The sequence below is a fragment of the Triturus cristatus genome, chromosome 2_1 (genome assembly GCF_964204655.1).
Source record: "Triturus cristatus chromosome 2_1, aTriCri1.1, whole genome shotgun sequence".
In the NCBI taxonomy this organism is placed as follows: domain Eukaryota; kingdom Metazoa; phylum Chordata; class Amphibia; order Caudata; family Salamandridae; genus Triturus; species Triturus cristatus.
In genome coordinates this window covers 1,156,048,298-1,156,068,784 of record NC_140581.1, presented here as the reverse complement: position 1 = coordinate 1,156,068,784, position 20,487 = coordinate 1,156,048,298, and the positions used below count along the sequence as shown (strand labels likewise).

At 43.4% G+C, this 20,487-nt stretch overlaps 1 protein-coding gene across 1 annotated transcript in view; it reads right to left on the bottom strand.

The window, feature by feature from the left end:
* Positions 1-20,487, bottom strand: part of TDRD7 (tudor domain containing 7) — a 991,711-nt gene that overhangs the window by 970,006 nt on the left and 1,218 nt on the right. The window lies entirely within an intron of this gene.

Genomic DNA, 20,487 nt, shown 5'->3' with positions numbered 1-20,487 from the left:
TACCTGGCACCCCTTGCCAACATTCCCAACCGGCCCCTCACCAACAACTTGCTGCTTGGGATTTGTGTGTGTGTGGGGGGGGGGGGGGGGGGGGGGAAGATGTTTGCGTTCATAGGCCACTCATGGCTCTGATGTAATCAGCCAATGACTAGCCTTTGAAAACAAAATGGACCTCGTGTTGCCTTATTTTACCCACAATTAGGAGCAAGGGCGCAAATTTGGTGCTGCCCAGGGCGCTATCCAGGAAAGGCCGGTCCTGGCTGAGATCATACTAACGAGGGTAAGTGGAGAGGTATGTCTCGCCCCACGCCACCTCAGAAGTAAGGAGACCGCCATACGCCCATGACCACCACTGTCCAGAAGTAATATATTTGCCGGTCATGGTATGGGAACTGTTTGCATTGCTGACGTCTGTGATTGCTGAACCGAGGTGTCAAAGACCCTATTAATCCCTCAATGGATGTTCTCGTGGTTTGGGAAGACTGGACTTGAACGGACTCTTATGAAATGTGTATCATTCAGGGGTGTGGAATTTATTAAAATATCTACTTGTCCATGGGGCAGGTTGCTTCATAAATCTACTTGTCCCGTAACAAAATCCACTTGTCCCATTGGTGCCATGTTGTGCGGCGACAAATTATGGCAGCAATCTCATTATAAAAGAGCTCTTATATAGCCTCTCTGATTATTCCAGGGCTCATACCATAGTAGTGTTTGAATACTAGCAATCCCTTTATGTTGCTACGTTTCCACAGATCTACATACTGGGACCGAAGGTAGTGGTAAACAATAGTTTAAGGGTTGGAATGTCCTTTTGAGTCTGTGAGAACCTACTAACTTGCATGTTTTAAGGGTTTTCAACAACTCTTCACTAATCTTTTCCAATACCGAGAAATGTTGGAAATTTACTCCTGACAATGGCAGAAGTAAACCTTCTTCCAGAAATGGGAAAAAAGTGGTTGGAGGGAAAATAAACTTGCAAACAGGTTTTCGCATGAGCAAATCTACACATGCATATTTGCTCATGCTAAAATGCAGTTCACAAATATTTTCAAGGAGTACTATCTCTTGCCCTACTGCTGTAAATTCTTGTGAATTCACGAAAGCCATATTGCTGCCCTTAATGCAAGGACATATACCAGGGGTACACCTTTGAGACTTTCTTTAATAATTGGGCCCCTAGTTTGGTCTGGCGTTAACCATGACCTTTTGTATTTATTAAAATTCTCTCTCTCTCTCTCTGTATCGACTGGCTTCACGGTGAGTGACAGCATTCTGCTCTTTCACAAGGAGCATATCGGCACACAAATTAGTTTTGTTCAGTGCCAGTAACTAATGTGGCAGTGTGTGCTTTTTTGAGACCAGAAACAATTTTTGTTTTGCCAATGTTTGTTATAATGGTGAGGGTCCAGCAGCTCTCACATCAATAAGGTTTTACAAAAACCATGCCAACACAAGTCACGCATTGCCAAAACTAAAAAGCTGACCACCATTTCAGACCTATTGGCTTTGCCAATGCTTGTTTATTTTTAGGTTTCCCAAAATCTTATTGAAACTGGTTACACTGATTTTCTAATATGAATATTTTGGGGAAATACTAGCATGCATCAACACATTTTACTAAATGATGCTCCAAAGAAATGGTACCTGAAATTTTACAGCAGTTTAGCAAAAAAAAAAAGTTTCCTACTTTCATTTTTTAGTAACATTTTATATTGAAAGCAAAGAATCAATAATCTTGCTTTCAAGCTTCTGCAAATATTTGCATCTAATCAGAGAGCATTCTGGGAGCATTATGCATAGCCAACTTTGAAACCGTTTGTACACATTTTTATACTGGAACCACTGTCAGTAGTGCAGTCAGAACTTACATTTACTGAGAGCGCTCACCCTAATAATAAAGGCTTTCAATTAAGGAACCATAAATACAAGTTTGAACAGCCTTAACATATGCACACAAATATTAACTTGACTGCAGGCAGTGCCCTTCCCTGATCCTTAATGGGCTACTGCAAACTGGCAGTCAAAGGGTTTGTGCTGCAGGGGGTTGGGCCTGCTTGTCCCAAGGACAAAATGCACAATTAAACTCGTTGCTCTTGACCCCAAACAATATGCCCTGGGCGTCGGGCTATAGGAATTCCACATCCCTGATCATTCTAAGTGGTTGTGACGATTGTTTTAGGCAGCGTTTTAAATGGAAATATAAAAGTGCGTGTACTCACTCCAGTACCCGTTTGCTTCTGAGAAGTGCCGGAACTCTTCCAATAAATGTTTTGCATCAGTGTTGAGAAGTGCAGGTACTTTCCCTTTCAAATTAAAGAAGGGCAGGTACTCAGTACCGGACAGTACTTGCCCATTTAAAGCACTAGTTTTATATAGTTTTCTATGCATGTATTTATAATATATACTGTTTTTTCTAATTATATACATGAAGTACGAACGTATATGCAGACATTTAAAAAAAAATGGAAACATTCTTGTAAAGCACACCTCACGCAAGACCCTGTGGGACCCATCAGCAGGCAATAGCGCTGTGCGTTCTGGGAAGTATAGTTTCACCTTTCCCATTGAAAGCAAAGGCCTACAACTACCAGAATGCAAAGTGCTGCACGAAGGGATCACTCGCCGGGTCTGCTTCTGAGTGACCTAAGTTTGCTGCCCTGAATGCTTTCCGACAAAGCGCTGAATAACTCTTCAGTGTATCCACTGGGACAACAATAGGTAAAAGGAGGCAATCCTGCCTGACCCTTCAATGGACGAACAAGGGCATTCCCACACCTCTGCAGCAGCTGTTGGAGTCCAGCGGGTGACAGCTTGACCACTGAGCTGATGAATAACCATGGGAAGTGGTTATCATCGCACTCACAGAAGCCCTCTATCCACCCCAGCCACCAGCTAGCAAGTGATAGCCAATGACGTTTCCAGAGCCTGCCCACCCCCATTTCAGAAATCAATTCTCTCATAAAACTGCGACTAAAACTGAGGCGACCAATGGCAGTCGATTCAGGGTAAAGTTCCTACGCGCGCCTGAATGAGTTAAATTAAGCGGAACCAATGTGTATCTCTGTTCACGCACTTCATAGGGGAATTTCGTCTCCTCAAATTTGTAAATGTTCGCCTCACTTCTATATTCCTCACGGTACCAGCAGTTCGCAGATTAAGTTTGAGCGGCAAACAGCATCCTGCACTGCCATATGCAGAAACTGGGAAAACAAGCCTGCGAGTGGCGCGCGCGCCACTGCGAGCCATGGCTTATTGGTGTCTATTACGCGCACCAAGCGCGTAATGGACACCAATAGGCCATGGGCAGAGCAATGCGCCCGCCTTTGGCCAATTGCATGCAGTCTTTTATAAAAAGACGCATGCGAAGGCCAATCGCTACCAAAGGATTCGCACACGCATGTGCGATTCCTAGGTCAGCCTGAATACCCCGTTTTTCACTTACTAAATGTCTCGCGCTGCGCGAGCACTGTTGCGCAGTGCACCGCTAGGCGCGAGACCTAAAAAGGACTCCCCATACTCCCATAACATCCCTTTGCTTGGAATACCTACTGCAACCACATTAATTTCAAAAAAGGCCATGGCCCCATGGGCACAAGAGGGTGTGACGACGATTGGACTGTTATTTGTAGAACGTACCCTGGCTGATCATGATAATTTTACCCGTACACAGGGAGTTCCTCCAACACTATTTCTCCTTCAAGCCGCAATATCTCACTATATTAAACTCCGCTGGTCCCCTTCTGGGATTGAACCCCCTTACACATGAGCTAGTCTACGCAATGTATCTATTGGGAACAGGACGCCATCTTACCCGCTGGTCATATCGGGGTATTAGAACACACTCAAAAACACCATTAACCCCACTCCGTACCAGATGGGACTCAACAAAGAACAGGCGGATGAAGAGTGGGCCTCCATGTTGGAATATACCAAGAAAGTATCCCGAAACTTTAAATTCAAATATATATACACAATACACGATTTTACACAGGGCATACCTCGCACCACACGGTCTAAATAGTACATACCCGAATGCGCAACTCTTGTCCTAGATGTCAGGAAACAGATGCAGACCTGCTCCATATGCTGTGGGGATGCCCGCCACTAGGAGTATTCTGGCGTACAGTCAGCAAGAGAGTGCAAGAAGTTACGGGCACGGATGTCTGGATGATACCGGATAGCTGCCTGTTGGGACTGCATAGACGCCCAAAGGGGCAGAGGGTCCAGTTGAGATTTGCGGACTTGGTAGTACTGCTGGCAAAGCCTGCCATCACCATGAGATGGAAATTCCCCTCTCCCCCTCCATCACTCTCCTGGCACACAGAAATGACACGTTGGGGCACAGCAGAAATTGTGATTCTTAGACAGGAGGAACTCCGTGGCTTGAGTAGGATTCCTATCTCTATGGAATGGGATCAGTTGTTGGAGGCATTTAAAGCTATTGACCCCTCATCTCCTCCGGCATCCCCGAGTTTGCCCAACCCGCCCACTTCTCCCGTCCCTCTAACAGCGCACTCGCCTCAGCCTGAATTAAAATGTTAGAATACTATTTATCTATGCCTAGGGAATTGCAATTTTATACGACTCTGTTATTATAAATACGACTGTAATCTATTCTTGTAACCTTGTACACTCAGGTCACCAGTGAACCCTGGGGTGGGGGGGGGGGGGTAGTAGTAGTTTTTTTCTTTCTTTCCTTATTTGTGGTTTGTTATATTTTAATGTGTTACAGATCACTTTATGGAAATGTATCTTGGTATATTTGGCTGTTTATTTAGAAGAATTATCTGAAATCCTAAACTACATGCTCTGTCCTACCACCATTACTATTTGTAATTCATTACCCAGTCGCTTTACCTGGAAAACGGATTGTTGCCTTAATAATATATTCAGCACTGCCAAGTTCTAAGATATGATTATACAATGTAATGTAAAAACTTCAATAAAATTGTGTTTAAAAAAAAAAAAGGTAGTGTATAACTTGGGAACAAGTTAACAAATTTCCTATCTTGTGAGGGATAGTGTAGAATGTTAGAAAATAAAGTTGAAGTAATTGGGTGGGATAGACAAATGTCAACTCGCGAATGCTCAATCACAACAGATTCCTTAATAATCCATTTTTATAACAGTCAGGCTGTTGCCCTCTCCAACGGTACCAAACCTAGAAGACCTGCAATACCAATACCATCTAATAATCCCTCATAACCCATGGGACAAAATGCAACATAAATCTACATGTCCTATAAGACAATCAACTTGTCCCACCTAGTCCCAAATCAATTATGTGGGATGACACAGCCATTAATTGATTTTTGTTTTAATAGAATTGACCAGTGATATCAATGATTTGCAAAAATGTTGAAGGAAAACTTGACTTTATTGCGGAGAAAAGAGATATTCTCCTTAAGAACTGAAACACAACAATAAATGATCTTCAATAAATCAATCAAATGACACTTGTTAAAGCGCACACCTACTTTGAAGTTAGCGTCCCAGTGCTCTAGCAGGCAGTAAAGGCAGGCCAAAGTAACAAGAAACTAAACTGAGTCAAATAGCCAAGTTTTAAGTTGCCTTTTGGAGGCTGACAGAGTTAATTAACCGTAACTGAAAAGGAAGACTGTCCATAATTTTGCCATGCGTACCTTAAAGGGATTGCCGTCACGACGAGACTGCAGAAATTTTGGAATCTGCAGAAGGTGACTACTGTTAGATCTAAGTGCCTTCTTTTGAGTGTACCGACAGTCTATTCAGCAGATAATGTGGGACCTCACAATGATAAGTGCTGAAAGGTAGCGTTAGCGCTTTGAAGTGGATACGCTACTCCACTGGAAGCCAGTGCAAAAGTCTCAAATGTGGAGAGATGATGGCACCTCTGCACTTTCCAGATTAGTCGTGCCACTGCATTTTGAATTAGCTGAAGTCTGTATCAAATATGCAGGAAGACCAAGATAAAGAGTGTTAAAATAGTCTAAATGGGACATAATTAAAGAATGAACTACTGTTTTCCTAGTCTCTTCAGGGACCAGATCAATACACTTCTTTATAATTTTCATCTTCAAAAGGCAGACAGAGAAAATGTGTTTAATTTGCAACGTAAAAGAGAGGGTGGAGTCAAAGATGATGTGCACATTTCTAGCAGACGTGGTATGATTGGGACAGGCTCGGCAGACCACCAGATAGAAGGTGGTGGGGGGCCATTTTGGTTAAAAAAACACAAATTTTGTTTTGTCAGAATTTTGTTTTAAACAATTTGCATCGATCCAAGTTGCAAATGCTCTAAGACATTCTTTGAAATTGTGAAAAGCTGCCAGTTTATTATCTTGGAAGGATCTTTAATAACTGACATTTACGGAATGGTAGTTTGGATAAACTGGTCCAAAATGCAAGTTACAGCATATTTGCACATCCATCCATGTTGGTTGCATGGGCTCAAATCTACTGCATAAACATCATGGTGCCAAAATATTGAGTCTGAAGTTAATAGTAAATCTTTACTTGCCAATCACCTTCTCAAAATTTTGACCCTCAATATTTTGTATACAATATACTGGTAGCACGATATTCTGAAGTCAAAATTAAGGTGGAGTACCTCAGTGTTGCTGTAAAAAAGAATGGATGAGAAATTCTGTCCAGTTGGCGAGGTGCTGTCTGTCACAACACGTCTGGCCTGCTTCCAGCCTAATTGGTTCTTCCCCTCTAATCTTGCCATACTGACATACTCAGTCCACATACACAACCCAAACACAATGACACCCTCCTGGGCAGTCAAACACACCAACTGCACACTGAAACAATGCTACTGCAGACACATAGCTACACTACAGATGCATAGATTCATACATAACTTAATGGACAGACACACAATCCCATGCAGGACCACACCCCTAGAGACATGCCCCCGTGCAGACAAACACACCCACTATATATAGACCCAAGCACTTTCTATTGACAGGAAGTGCCTAACAGTGCATAACATGTGTCTAACTTGGCCCTGGCTGGACCAGAGATGCTGCCCGCAAAGATATCCACGGATTTCCAAAAAGGCTGGAAGAAGCCACTAATTTTCTATTCTAAGGATATACATTTGACAAATGTATAAGAAATACAAACGTATGTTGCAGAGACGAAGGGTTCTAATGAAGTTTTGGATTAGATGGCAATGATGCCCAGCATAGGTCCATGAGGGCAGGTCAGAATCCATGGCCAGATTTTCAAAACTACCACTGACTATTCAAATTAGTTCCAATGAGATTAAATTCATATTTTTTTCTTTTATGTGATAATCCTCAAAATATAGTATGGGTTTGGCCTTCCGTGGACACCCCTAGTCTCTTTGGCCGTTTAAGATCTCTAGTTTGCCAATGCTTATTTGAACTTTGGTTCGCAACTAGCACAGCTTTTCAGTTTGTTAGGCCCAAAGGGCAGATGTGCACTTGTAAAAAGATCCACTTACACCTTCCTTTTCTTGTGAATAAATATTTTCTGAGGTATTTTCTGTGGCTGTTTCAGGGTCGGAATGCCCTGGGATGGGAAGTTTGTGCACACCCAGAAAATAATGCATTTGGGAGTATTCACAAGTCTTTCCACAGCCATTCTCATCATGGACATGGCCAAATATTTTATTCATATCAAAGATCGGACACAATCTGTGTTCAGGGTGGAAGTGCAAAGAAAACACCACGTCGTTTAGAGGGAATTTAGGGAAAGGTCTCACTGATGCATTGTAATTCATTTTCCAGAGAGCATGGAGAAAAATAGAGACAGTATTACTGTTGGGCAAACTAAATGTGTTGACTCAGAAGTATGTTGATTTTACTCTACTGTGCAATACATCATTAAATGATATAGTTTGGTGCAATGATTCTCCTGTTGAGTTCAGCTATGTATTTTGTAAGTGCTTAGAAATGACAGGAGTGCAGGTTGAAGCACTATATTAAACAGTAAAAAAAAAAAAAAAAGAAGCAGTAAAGTATTCTTTCAGATCATTGAATATCTATACTAATGAGATCTGAAAAGAATATCCTGACCCTACCCTCCTCATGGCAAAGTATTTTTGAGAATGAAATCAAACATAATCCAATATTGGTTAATTGTACATTACATTCAATCCCAATATTCTGCATTGGTTTCTCAGTCAGACAGCCTTACGTTCTTTACTTGTTTTCTTTCCTAAACATGCCCAGTAGTCTAGATTGTCGATTTCAGGGGTTTTGCAGCAGTTCTCATTGTTCAAAATGGGTTATTTCTGATATAAATTTCTTTACATGTCTTCGTTATTCAGTTTGCTCACTATAAAAAAACGGCACTCAAGGCGTCCAACATTTGTCAGTAGAATGTCACTTAAGTACACTGAAACTACAGAAATGTCTCACTGTAGCTATGTGCTGCAGCAGTAATTGATGGACGGAATGCTGAATGAATCAATCATTCACCCCTTGTCAAGAGATCTAGGTTAAATCCATTGTTCTTTGCTCACTATGCCACCCCAATTTGGACCCAGCTATATGCAACTCAGTCTTGACTCTGTTCCTCATGGGAACAGTCCAGTCCTCCCTGACCAGAAACAAGCATCCTGGGACCGGTTTCAGGGTAACAACCCTCATCAGCCAAGCTAGCTCGATTCCAGTGGCACAGCGAACTAGGGACCCACGTCTGGGCATACCCATCCCACTTAACATGAAAGTGCTGCAACAAATGATGGACAGAATGCTGAATGAATCAAACATTCACCCCCATTCAAGAGATTCTAAGTAAGCCTGCCCTCTGCTTCTGCCCATCAGTAGTAAGTAACCACGCATATTACCGTACAGCAACCTCTAAGCTTCCACATTGCTCTCACCATAGATGCTAAACTGGTTCCCGTTCCTCTCAAACACAGTCCATAACCCTTCCACTGACTCATCATAGGCTCCATCACCCTTTGCTCCTGTTCTTTCACACTATAAGCTTTATCCCCTTATCCATGTTTCTCAGTACAGAGTGTTTTCCCTCCACTATCCCATCACAGGCCACAGGTTCCATGCCCCTTCAACAACTACACAGAATACAGGTTTCATGCTTGGCCTCTTTGCCTCCAACGCACTACATATTCTATGCCCCTTTCTTCACTCTCTTCAGGTTCCATACCTCTTCTACTCCAATATCTTATTTGACCCCAAATCACTCCATTGTAGTTTTGTTACGTGCTTTAAATCCCTTACCATCCACTTTTTCACAATAGCCTACCTACATTTATTTAGACGATTTGTAAGTTGTGCTTGGCTAACAAACGCTGCCAGCAGTCGATAACCTCTTCACCAAACCACTCTCCTTCCTGTACACCATGAGCCCTGCAATCTCCCCCTACAGCAATCACAGTCCTGCATGCGTGCTGTAAATGACCAGTGTTGATCAAGTAACAAACCCAGATAGGCATAATAGTGTGATAAGTACAGAGGTGACAAAACGTCTAAAACAAAATATCTGTTTATGACCACTAACATTAGCATCAGCCAAATCTTATGGGAAAGTGTGCGTTCTTCATTAAAGCAGAGTGCAAGTAATTTCCTGCTGGTGCAGGACGTTAGCCATCAGCAGGAACAGGACAAGCATCATGTCTGGAGACCTACTTCTGTGACAAAACAACCAGTTGAAAGGATGGTGGAAAAAGCAGTAGAGTTTTTCTGGGTGGAAGTAAGCAGCATAAGGGACAGGTCAATTGCAAAATGCAGAACGTGGAATGGTCAAACAAGACAAAGTAAATACTGAACCACACTGGGCAGGCTAGTGAGGAGAGTGGCTTTTCCAGCAACCCACTAGTAGCACCAGTGAGAGCATGGCTATAGGACAAATCCGACAATTAAGCACACCTGAAAGTGTTGAGCAAGGTGAAGGGAGAAAGGAAGCACCAGTTGTGCACTGGTGGAAGTGATGACCAGCAAGGAAGTTGAAGGGAAGTGTGAGGGCAGATAGGAAAGGGGCAAGTTTCAGAGATTGACGAGGAGCTCCTATGGCTATATTGAGGGTTGGCTTGAAAGACTGTCTTGAAATGTCTGCCATAGGTCTAGGACACAGAAATGTGGGGCGACTCAGTGAATGAAAAATTGCAATGTAGAAAGCAGGGGCAGAAATATAATGGGAATCAAGAGAGAGAAAAAAAAAAGGCATGCAGCTCAGGTAAAGGGTGTAAAAGTGCGAGAGGTCAGAGAATCCTGGCTCAAAGGAAGAGCAGGAGACCGAATCATGCCACAGTGGGAGACAAGCACCATTGCTAGGCAAAATCTGCAAACGGGCGAGACAGCTCAGTAGGTCAGTGCTCACCTCTGACAACTGTTGTGATATGGAGATGGCAGTTCAAATCCTGATAAAGATCCACCGTCCATCATTCAAGTTCAGTAAACGGAGTACCATAAAATTGAGCCCTAGTAACATCGGTTAATTATGGCTCTTAGAAACAGACAGAAGTGTGGTATTAATGGCAATACTAAAAACATTGAGAGAAATGGATTGAGGAAGAGGGAAAGCCCACAAAAAAGGAATGACATGAGAGACCTCAGTGAAAGGAGATGTAAAGGGTTAGGGAGCTGGAAAGAAATACTGGAGAATGTGGGTGAAACAAGACTGCCTTGCAAATTAAAAGGACTTGAAATGAAGAAAGCCAGATAATATCAGGACAGAGAGAGCAAGTGACTAGACTAGTTCATAAAGGGAGAGACAGGAGTATTTGCCTGCACCTCACAAAGGCAGCATGAAAAATAAAAGGCAAAATCTGCAAACCAGCTAGGAGAGTCCGTGGATTTTGGCTTCGCACAGACAACTGGTGCAATCTGTGTGCCATGGGTTGAAGTACGGCAGACTCCCTGCCATACTCCGAGGTCGATAAATTGAGTGCCATTATAAAAATGGAGTGTACAAAGCACTGTGGTGAACGAGTTATTAGCAATTGTGAAGACCTCAAGGAATGCAAGGATGATGCAGTACTAGGGAAGAGAGCAGTGTAGTGGCTTGTGAGCATGTAGCAAAAAAAGACACTGGCGGCAGACTTACTAGTCGGGAGAACAGGGACAGATGGTGGTTGCAGTGACTTCAGAGTGAAAACATGTGGGACCTGAGGTGGGGGGTGGTGCTACAGTGACAAAGTAGTGTACAGGAATGCAAGGAGGTGTGCAAAGAGGATTCTGGGTACAGAGGTGGGCAGGTTTGTAGAACAGGAGTTGGGCCCTAAGCAGGAAGTGAGCAGCAGAAGGAAAGATGGTGGCGGCGAGAAGGGACTACAGCCACAAGCAACTGAAAGATGCGAGACAAATGGGAGGTATTCTGACGAGGAGACGGGCATCTGAAAGATTATGGGCTCAGTTTTCTTGGAAAGTAGTCAGGGGTCGGTTTATTCTGGGCAGAAAGAGCAATCTGGTTTAACCCCCAATATTCTGGTTTATAGAAGCAAGTTTCACCCCTGACAGCAGTAGACCAACATCCCAGGAGGTTGGGGAAAGCAAAATAAACAGGGAACACAACAAAAGGGGACAACAGAAACATAAAACCCAATACCCTGCATATATTGAAGGCAAATCACCACAAAAAGCAAGACACATGCAATAGTCACTGGGTAACAGACACCCTCTAGACGTGATTATTCCAGGAGAAAGTACTGACAAAGCAACCTGAAACTGAAAATTTGAAATATCTCCTTCCATATTTGTCAGTACATTCACTGTAAATTACAGATTCTAATACAGGACTATAATATAATGCACACTTTACCCACTTTTTGCAGCTTTAAATTATAGTTGATTAATCAGCATGCTCCATTTTTAAAGCAATTCGTGTGTCTATAGTGCTTTGCAGGTAAATGTTAGTGATGGTTATATGGAAAGCTCAACACCTACAGCTGCAGAAGTCCATGATCCCAGGTTATAGGCTATTTTGTTTATATTAAGCGCTGTGCAGACAGGGACCGGGCTATCATAGGTTAAGTTGGTGCATTAATCGCTCCAGACATATGTATGATGTTTGCATATTTAAATCTCTGCATACCTAACTCACAAGCAGGAGAGTAGCAACTGTGTCATGGGCGCTAGTGCAAGGAAGGAAATGTGGCCCCAGGCTACTGTTTGAACTGTGAAACACAGCAATAACCACGGTTCAGGGGGCCTCTGGGCTCAAATGCCACTGCACCTGCTGCACCAATGGAAACTACAACCTTGCTTACAAGTTGTAATAGGATTACATAGTTCACATCAGAAGTATAGGGAGCAGCCCAGTCATGGTCTTCTAGCCACTCAGAGGCCTTAAACTGCCTCAAACTGAGACATGACGTTTCACTGCCCAAGCCAATCACTGGCTAAAGACCAGTCATGGGCTTTTAGCCAATCAGAAACCTCCAAAGGTTCTCTGGCTTTCTGCCAGCATTTTAGATTGGCTGTGAACTAGGCCTGGGCGAAAATTTCGTTCCGTTCGCGGAAAATGCGATAATTTGACATTTTCGCGTTCCGCGGAGAGCGCGAAAATGTCAAAAATTCCGGTTTCCGCAGCTTGGCGATAATTTGTTTCTTGCTCGCGCTGTAAAATAATACATTCTCGCGCGCGATCGCCTTACCTGAATCCCTGCGTTCGCCGACAAGTTTTCTTGATCCGGTCGCGTTCTCCATGAGATGTTGTATTGTTTTTAGCCATTTGCACTGTCTCGCGACAGTTCGCGCCCGCAGTGACGTCATGCGTCGCGCGATCACGTCTTTCTTCTCGCGATCATGCACCGCGAGACAACTCAAAACAAGATGTCCGCGCCCGCAAGCAACCACATGGGTAAGTTGGCGACCCGCAACTATGCAGAAAATCTCGAACATGCCGGAAAAAAACTTCCGCATCTTCGCGATATTTCCGCTTGTTTGCGATAATTTTAAACATTTTCGCGATAATTTGCGAAAGTTAATTTCGCAAATTCCGCCCACCCCTACTGTGAACCCCAGAGTGCCCCCAGCTTGTGTATTATTTATGTGAGTTAAAGTCTACTTGGCTGTCTGATAAAAAACAGACATTAAATCTTCTTGCCAGTTATAAAAATCATCATGGTTCGGAAGTTAGGTGATATGCTTCTCCCACCCCTGCCCAGAGCATGAGAAACAGCTGTGGGACACCAGAGGATTCACAATGATAGGAACAGATTTAATATAAAGACAGATATCCACAAGGAAATTTGCCGTGCCCCAAGCATTGCTATTTATAGCCCTAAGCCAGCTACATTTTACTTCACACACCGCTAGAGACAGCATGTCACTCCAAATACCCTAGGATTGGTTTGTTCCGAACTTACACGAGATGATTACAATGTGTGTGCACCACGCGCCAGCAGAATTCACCAAACCCCACCTTAAAGGCAATAGCTTCCACAATCCCTCGAACACAAGGACCCTTTAAGTAATCGCACATTGATTATATGGATATGATTGGCAGGTACATTCATTATCGCTACCTAATAGCTGTAGTCTGTCCATTCTCAAGGTGGATCGAAGCAGGACCTTGTGTCCACTGTGATGCTAAGTCTGCTGCTAATTTTCTGATCCGCAAGGTGATACCCCGGTGGGGAGTTCCTAAAGGGATCATATCTGACAATGGCACGCACTTCATAAGTATCTTCTACCACCTCACCACCCTCTTAGAATTAACATATCAACTTTCATCAGCTTATCATCCCTAAAGTCATGGCATTTTGGAGTGCCTCAATGGCCTCTTCAAGAACAAAATAAGTAAACTGTGTGTAACATTGAACTAGAAATGGTTGTACTGTCTCCCACTAGCCGTGATTGCCTTGAGAAACACCCCAGGGTCAGATAACCATTTGACCTCACATCAGACAGTGACAGGGAGAATAATGAACACATTAGTGCCACTAACTAGAGATAAGTTGCAGATTGACAGTGCACCTGAATTTATACAAACTGAAATTCATGTTTATCTGGCACAGCTAACAAAAGCCGCAAAGTTCTTCTCTAAACAGGTTACACATGAAACGGACAAGCGCGACAACGCATCTACAGCAGATGACCAACAGACACCCTTGCCAGTGGGAACATTGGACAATACCAGGAACTTTGTTCGCAAGTGGAAAGAGAGCAAATTTAACTGACCCTTCCCTGTGACGGACAGCAAAGCTACAGCAGAGAAAGTCCAAGGCCACAAACCATGGTCCCACCTCACAGACATCCGCCTGGCCCCGACCATGCCATGCCATCCATCCGTCCATCTCTTCAGACACGACCAGGAAAAAGAGGGGTGGGGGACAGGAGAAGCAACCGGATTCAAGCCGCCCTTTACTCCTCCAACAGGAGACAATACATATTTCAAGTTATGTATTTCATTTTTGGTTTTTCTCCTCGGTGTACAACTACGGATGCTTTTAGTCCTTGTGCATTTCTTTTTTCTGACATCAGCTATTACTCTCAGGCACAGAGCCGCTGATAATGATGCTGACCATCACCCTCTCCATACTGATTTGTTTGAGAATATGTGGTACCTGCAAATGCACAGTATAGGCACATCCAATACCAGCTGTTACGTAAGCTCCCTCATCCCCCATGCCTCCACGGTAGACAAATTGCATTACTGAGGTATCACAAGTGTTACACACCGTCTCTTTCACATCTTTTCATGTAGAATAAAAGCACAGCAACAACTCTTTGTTTCAGAGAAAATGGGGCTGGAAGGCAGGGGAGCAGCCTCAAGTGCAACACCACCATATACAATGCCAATATGCAGGGGGGGGAACCTCCAGCCTGATGGACCACTTCCAGCAAGGTGGGGCCTGGCTCCACATAACTAACCCCGAACAGGAATGGCCTGGCCTCTGCTCACTTGTGACTCTACACACAGAGAAACAAGCATTGGCATAGCCAATAGGTCTCGCCTTTGGGGCCTTATGTGTTTAGCTAGAACTTTTGGCTATGTTGTAGAGCATTGTGGCTGCTGTGCGTTATGTTGAAAAGTTATAATAAAAAGTGTTATGCATTTTCGTTACCTTTATACAAAACGAAGACAACATTGTATACAACTGAAAAACCAGATTAAAAAAAGATTTTAACATAAATGTCTTCTACTTTTTTTGCATTGAGTGCAGTGTAATTATGTAACATATAATTATGTGGCACTGAGTGGTATTGTGTGGAGTGTATGTTGCATTCAAATAAGAGTGTAATTATGTGGCACCGAGTGGTATTTGGAGTGTATGTTGCATTGAGTGCAGTGTATTTATGAAGCATATCATTTGGGCCTTGGACAATTGAGATCTGAGTAATTCTTCCTTGGGAAGAGAGATTTGAAGATACCAATGAACCGCAAAGTGATAATGCTCAGAAGTAAGAGCATGAATGAGGATTTGAGTGATGCTTATATGAAACGCTAAAGATGTCGGTGTTTTTATTTGCATTTAGTTTTCTTTAGTCATAATAAAATCAGATAATTGCACTTTTAAATACCTTTTACATGTTAATTTGTAACATGTGGCTCCAAACTGTACAATAACAGTGCACCAGCCCCACAACATTGGCGTCTGAGCGTGCATGTCTGTAGCATGAGAATGTAAACACGCCCGGCCACTGGAGTTTAAGGGAGCATGGTGCACCCATGCCAGGGTTCTGCATGCCACTGAGGCAAGTTCGCACCAAAAGCCACCACCAATATTGATATTTTTCTTAACATTTCGGGGATGCGAAGACCAGCTTTTTAAAAATAAAGTTATCCAGATTTTTTTTTAACATAGTACAAAAATAGAGACACTTCCTGAAACTCGAAATCAGTGCAAGTTGTTTGATTATATGAGGGCAGAGTGCCTGGCGAGTAACCACAACCCGGGCTGCTTGATTTTAGTGCTGGGATTCAATGGTAAACTTGCGTAAATCCTCCCGGACATATGTTTTATGCAAAAGAAGCCCGACGACGGCAGTAGCACCTCCCGGGCATAGTGACATGCTGCCTGATCTCCTACTAACCTGGTGCAAGCAGTCTTAAAAAAAAAAAACATTAAAAAAAAGAATAGAAAAACCGGAAAAGCAAACTAATGAACTGGTGTTCTTACTCACCCACGCCGTATTTTTCCTCATTCTTGGTGGGGGACCCATCGAGTCATTTTCAGGGAGTGCTTCGGCGGGGTACCCCCTTCTTTGGAAGCGGTATCTGGGGGTGACTGACCGCCCCCTGCTCCCCGTCACACGAGCGCAGGCAGGCAGGGCGGCGGAACAGGCAGGAAACTGCACTCTTCTAAGTGGCCATTTTCCATCTCTCTGGCCAGCAGCAGGAAAAAGTTTTGCCAAGACTGTTGCACCGCTGCCGGAGAGAGGCGAGCCCCGGAGTCCAATAGGCCTAAGAGGTGCTCGGCAGCGGGTCCTTTGTCTGGTGGGAGGTACGGTAGGGATGGGGCCGGCAGGCAGCAGAGCCGCAGATTCCTGCGCTGGGAGGAAGCAGAGCTGCGGGTGCTATGACTAGGAGTGGGAGGAGCTAGGAGGGAGCTCGGCTAAAGCCGCGGGGCTAGGTTGGGAGGAAGGTCGGCTACGGCCTCTGGGAAGGGAGGAAACTCGATGGCGGCTTGATCCCGAAGAACAAACAGCTGGGCGGTCACAACCAGCTAGCGTGGCGCGTTTTCTTGAGATACTATAAGATATTCGTAGAAAGTAACACCGGGGGATGTTGACTTAGTGTCTAAAAGTGCATGGTCATACTTTATTTTACTACTATACGTATTACCTGACAAAATGTGTAAATACAATAGCGCTCGATCCCACCTTGTGAAGTTACCTTCACCTTATTACAAAGCATGGATGTACTATTCTGTTTTACAGTTTGGCTTTGCCATGTTGAAAATCAAACAAGCATACATTCGTAAAATGCACATTGGAGTATAACATTACCAAAGTTAAAGAAGGATATTGCGTTGTGAACAAAGTTAATAAACACTCATTGACAAAGCCCATAGGCTGTGGCTTGTGTATAGTGTGCTCACGTGGTAGTACACTATCGATTAATACATGGAAATAGCACGCACAAATACTGAAAGACCAACACGCATACAGACCCCAACACATGTACCAAGACTGCGACACATACTCGTGCAACATCGCACGCACAAACAGGCATACATGCAAGCATAGAGATACCCATGCACACACCGGACCCCAGATATCCAGACACGCGGGATGGTCAAACACTAACTGGCATAAAGCTACCCACGGCCAAATAGAGGACTTCTCTCTTGTGCACACACACAATAACATCACACGTTAGTCAGGAGGCACACACACAATAACATCAAACGTTAGTCAGGAGGCACACTTACATGCTTTTATTTATTGACATAAATAAATCAATATGTTGCTACCATCTTAAATTGGGGCAATATACATTAACAAGCCCAGGAGTGGTGCGGGCGCGCGCACTTGTGCCCGCTGCTGCAGCTGAATAACCAGCGTGACCAGCACTGACTGCCACTGCGCCATCTGTTTCCAATTAACGTGAACGCGAAAATTGGAAACAGATGGCATTAATGCTCGCTCCCTAGCACCCTAGGCCAGGGAACAAAGAAGGCGGGACAATCACCCGCCTTGGACCAATTGCGTGCTGTCTTTCTTAGAAAGACGCATGCAAAGGTCAATTGCGGGTGATAAAAAAAACGTACGCGCGTGTGTTTAGAATTTAAAAGCCCTTACTAAAGCCTCGCTGAGCATCACATGCGCGCTGGCTCAGACGAGACCTAAAAAACAATGGAGCACTTTGGAAATGCAGTTTGGGAAGACATTGCACAGCAACAGACTATTCAACGATATCCAGCTTTTCTTCAGCAGTATCCTATTGTTTGTTCTGGCAAAAGCAACTGCCCTCTGGCTGCAGATCATGCTGTGGGAATTGATGAAGACAATTGACGCAACAGAATATGGATTAAACGCTGTTAAAGAACTATGTGCCATTCGACTGATGGCAATGCTGCACAGATACATGCTGGACTCAATGACTGCCATAGAGGGGTGTGTGTGCCAGACAATGAGACACACACCCCTGTCCTACAAAGGAATATGGGTGGCGAGGGGGGTGCCTCTGAAGGGTGGTTCGAGAGTGTGCCTTCCTAGATGTCAGGGTTGTTCAATGCCTTGTTGTCCCTGGATGTGGTATTGCACTTTTTTTAAAAAAAAATTTTGTTTTTATAACTGAGTTTTATATAGCGCGAACTTGACCCGAATCGGGTAACAAGAGACTTAACATAGCACTAGTTGCATTACATGAGAACACATTCATTTTTGTTAGGCACTGGGAGATTAAGTGATTTGCCCAGAATCACAGGATGTTTAGCGTCATTGCTGAGACTCAAACTCAGTTCCACAGATTCGAGGTCTACCTCCCTAGCCGTTAGGCCAACTCCTCTCCCATTGACTGATCTTATTTTTCAGGTAGTAATAGCATTCTGCAAATTGGATGACTGCTGAAACGGGAGGAGCATTTATGGTTAGGAAAAGTTCTAAGAATGCCAGGGGACAAGGTAGTGAGTATCGGGTGATGCCCTATAAGACGAAAGAAGAGGCACTTGAAGAATCATCTAGAGGGGAGAATGATAGAGAGAAGAATGGGATGCATAAAGTTGAGTCCTACACAGATTTAAGACCCCAGGAACCCCATGCAGACTTTTCAGGTTGGAGATAGTTTTAAATCTATGTAACTATGACAGACCTGTACATGGAAAGATGTGGTGGAAAGCAGTGGGTTCAGAGAAAATAAATAAGTCACAGCAGACATCAGTTTAAGGAAACATCTTGTGGTTAATCTAGCTAAGCCGCTGTATGAAAATTGGCTGTATTTCCCTTCAGTTTCAGGTAACTTGATAGAACAGTTTAGTGGTTAGTTTAGGTAGGTCATCACACCAAATAAGTCAAATATAGGTCACACAAATAGGTTACCACAATCCCCATCTGCTAGGGGAATGAGCCAATGGACCAATCACATAAGAGCCTGCATCCTCTAAAGCTCTGCAGTCTTTTATACCTTTAGCTTAAACACATACATAGGAAGAAATACCAAGTGTCTCATCCAGCCTTAGAATACAGTGACGCACACGTGCATGCTTCGGCAGAAACCACACATCCACACCTAAAGGTCATATAGCTTGGCTCAATTAGCATTTAGCACAGCATTTGGTTATATTGTGCAGTCAGATGAATATATTTTTGCTCCACTTAAATTCTGAGAACCTAAATCCACATGGGGGGGTTTCTGCTCATTATGTGAGGCTAGGCCCACATACACGTGTTTCCGAGAAATTGCTCCCTCTATTGAAATTATCTTGTATATCCTGTGTGACCATTGCTTACGCAAATGATGAACATGTAACCTTTCCTTCTGTGATTTGAGTTTAAGTACGGCTGTCTTTGAGCAGTGCTTTGGACATCATATTGCAGCCTCCTTGGAGGCAACTTATCTCCCAAGCTGTAATTGATTAAAACCATATTACTTTGTAAATTGTGTCTTGGTTGTTTAACAGATTTCCCTGCAATAATTGCTTGTCCCTTGATCATGCACATACAATCCTGTGGACTACCTATGTTACGAAAGCTTTTGCCAGCCTGGATAGGGAGGACATATTTTACAATCACTTCCTGCATCCGCTGCAGCTCAAAAGAGCGAAGGATCAGTTGTTAGAACACGTATCATTGCAACAAGAACATACAGAGCTGATTAAACCTACGCTACGGGGGCACGTTTTTAAAAACTGTTCAAGGTATGGCGCCAGATTGAGCCCTCCCTTATCACTAAAAAGAGGACAGATTTTTTTTTGCCAAGAGTCAGGTTCAATCTGTTGTGTCATCTTTTTGCATTCCTCAAGGGATGGAGTCGTCCTGGATCTTTGGGGCCCTGTGGCTAATATAATGTCTCCACAGGACACCCTACTTTTTATGCAATTTTGTAAAAACTCTGGTATACATAGAAAGTTGTTTATTTTTCCGTTACTGAAATCCTTGAAATTCACTCAAGTTTGCCCAGTGCTTATGAATTTGCACTTCCTACCGAATGAACATATTTTATTTGCTGTTTCATTCTTTTTACCTGCTACAATGAGATCAAGGCGTTCTAGACATGATTCAGCTTGTGTAAATGGCAACATTTTAATGCAATGCATCATTATTAGTTTTTCTTTTAATCATTTTTAAGGTTATTATAATATTGTGTGTTCAATTTTAAGTCTTATGAAAAGTACGTATGCTCTTTCTATGGTTATACTTCTAAACGAATAAAGACCACATGACTACGAATACCCCCTTAACAAATGAAAGCGGTTACACTGCATTTTTCGTTTATAACCAGTGCTTTAAATGGGCCGGTACTGTCCGGTACGGAGTACCAGCACTTTTTTATTTTGAGAAGGAGAGTACCGGCACTTCTCAAGAGCTACATAATACTTTTAATTGGAGAGTACCGGCACTTCTCAGAAACAAGCAGGTACTCTGGAACAGAGAACCTGCACTTCTATTTTCCCAT